Source organism: Chrysochloris asiatica, unplaced genomic scaffold (assembly GCF_000296735.1).
Source record: "Chrysochloris asiatica unplaced genomic scaffold, ChrAsi1.0 scaffold00141, whole genome shotgun sequence".
NCBI classification, from domain to species: Eukaryota; Metazoa; Chordata; class Mammalia; order Afrosoricida; family Chrysochloridae; genus Chrysochloris; species Chrysochloris asiatica.
This window is the reverse complement of record NW_006408659.1, coordinates 7,469,026-7,472,114: the sequence shown is the minus strand read 5'-3', so window position 1 is coordinate 7,472,114 and position 3,089 is coordinate 7,469,026.

Below are 3,089 nucleotides of genomic sequence, written 5' to 3'. Positions count from 1 at the left end.
CCTCTGAGGGTGGGGCTGGGGTGCCCACTAGCTCAGGCACCCCTATAGTCACCCGAATGGAGGTGCACAGACAGCAAGGGACCAATGAACAGATACCAAAAGAAAAGAATGTCCACACCTTTATCTCAGAGGTTCTGCCAGGCGTCTGTGGCCGCTCCGATCATTTCCCCACGTGGTCTCGTCTAAGATGGCGGCTCCTGGAGCATCCGAGCGTCCTGGACTAGAAAGGAATGGATTTCTTGCTTCTGCCACAAATTCCCCCAGCTGTGAGCCTTCCAACCTTCTAAGCATTCCTTTATATGTGGTTCAGAGTTCTGGGACCATTCCCCGAGCCTGCTTGGTCGGGTATTCTATGTTGTTGTTGGCAGAGCTCTCTGCTATATGTCCACCCAATCCACCATCTTGTTTGTTCCCCTCATAGTATTCTTGAATGTGGAATACTGCCCACTTCCCAAACCTGTGCCTTCTCCTAACTTCTCTAACTGAGTTATACATCCCAGTTACTGAAGCTGGGGACCTTGCATTCCTCATAGACTGTCAGCTCTTCTTTATTCCCACTACCAATTCATTTGAAGGCCTGGTGTGGCACTTTAGGATAAGCAATGGACTGCTAACCTCAAGATTGGTGACTCAAACCCACCAGCTTCTCCTGGGAAACCCGATACAGGGTGGCAAAGAGTCAGAACTTACTCGACAGCACTTAACAACAAAAATCACATTCATTTAGTTATTAAGTTCAACTCATGTTAGTTCCTAAATATGTGCTCAGTCTGTGTCTTATTTTGATTCTTAATGCCCTGCTCTAGTTTACTCGAATGCCAGTTATTCATGAGACTGTCTGCTACTAGGCTGTCAAAAATAGCCAAAGCCAACCAAGCCAGGTGTTGTTGGGTTGATTCTGACTCGCAGCAATCCCATTTGTGCAGAGGAGAACTGCACTTCACAGGGTTTTCATGGCTGTAATCTTTCAGAAAACAATCACCAGGTCTTTCTTCTTAGGTACCTCTGAGTGGGTTCAAACCATCAACTTTTCAATTAGTAGGTGAGCACTTTACCATTTGTGCCAGGCTTAAAACAAAAACAAAAACCCATGCCATTGATTCCTACTCATAATGACCCTGGTACGGGAGCAGAAAGCCTCATCTTTCTCCCGTGGAGTGGCTGTGGATTTGAACTGCAGACCTTGTGGTTAAATAGTTCAGTGCTTATCCTACAGTACCACTAGGGCTTCTTATTGCTCGGCTTGCTCTTGTGTGCCAGTTTCAACTCATATTGACTGTGTAAGGATTTCTGATAGTGGGTATGAACTGCCTACTGACTTTGCCGTTAGTAGTCTAGTGCTTATCCTACAACACCACACTGAAAATCCACTTGCAATTTAGTGACCAAATCTGCCAGTCTGACCATGTAATTCCTCTGCATGGCCTGCAGTACATGGTAGCCCACAGTACTCCTGACGCATGGTGCTGGCTGCAATAAGGTTTATTGCTGATGACAGCTTATGGACGGAGGGGGCAGAACCTCCACAGGGCCCTCATTATTTCTTAGAGAGCTGGATACACTGCACAGAGCTGAACCCTCCAGAGAGAACCCAGCCCCCAATAGACATACATGGGCCCAGGAAGTATAGGGAACTCTTCATGTTTAGCAAGAAATAGCTGAACACTGGACCCCAAAAGCCACATTGGAGACCTTTGGAGCTCAGCTTGGGAGGTTGTCTCCCCATGTTGTTGACAGCTGCTAGGCCATATTGTCCTTCCTAGTGCTAGTACAGGAGAAGAGGAGGTGACTTCATGGGCACTTGGTCAACACCGCCAGCTTGTCTCTCCCCAGTTACTCCATGCATGACGGTTCCTTGGCTTACACTTTAAACTTCTGATACCCCATGCTGTTTGTGCTTACTCAGGCTGGTTTCTGCTTGTGTTCACTCTGTCCCTGGGGCCTGCCCTGCCATGTGCTGGGGATAATCTCCAGAAAACTCTCCTGCCCACCACCCCTTTTTGGGCTTTTCTCTGTCTTGCCTCATTGATATGTCCATGTGTTTGGATCTCTTCCAAACTGTGAGCTTGAAGAAAGGCTAATAAACCCATCTTTGAGGCACCATTGTTAAGTAAATGATGGAAAGCATGTTTGAGGAGCCCAGGGGAGAAAATGAAAATTGCCTTTAATCTCACAACTCAGAGATAATCACTGAAAATTATTTTATATGGACCTTCCCATATTTTTTTCGAAGTCTACATCTTTGTTTTCACATGCACACAGAGATTTTATTTTAGAAAATGTAGATCAAACCCTAAATATTATATTGTGATTCAGATGGGAGGTTGTGTAGCAAATTAAGATTCCATTTAATAATTTCTACACACGTTATTCAGGGCTATTGATTATACTTTTCACAATGTGTAGGCATTCTCATTCATTCCTCTTTGCTTGTGCATTTTCAGTACTGTACCTTCCCTGCCCCCTTCCATGTTCATCTTTGTTTTAGAGTTAAATTTGGACCATTTGGTCTCCTATAGATGACTTTCTTTTTTAAAGAAGCTCATTTATTTTATGATCCAGTCGGTTATTTAGCTAATAGGTGACTGTAAGGGATAATTGCTGTGTACATTTTGAATTGTATTTCAGGGTGGTAGTTTTAGGGAATCCTCTAGCCTCAACTGGTCCAGTAAGTCTGGGGCTTTTAAGAATGTGAGCTCTGCTTCACATTTTTCTCTTGTCCTATAAGAATCAGTTTAATAACACGGCCCTGATCAAATTAGTTGGCAGTGGTCTCCAGGCAACATCTAGTTCTAGCTTTAGGTTAGATGAGGTCATGACTCAGCTATCAGTCCTATAGCCTACTTTCTTTAATGTCTTTGGTCATCTTCTTTCTCCTTTGTTCCAGAAGAGTAGAGACTAACAGTTGTATCTTAGATGGCCACTTACAACCTTCTAAGATCCCAGACACTACTTACTAGCTTATGATATAGAACATACACTTTATAACTATGTTGTTGTTGTTATGTGCCATCGAGTCGGTTCCGACCCATAGCGACCCTGTATAGGGTTTCCGAGGGTGTAAATCTTTACGGGAGTAGAAAGCCTCA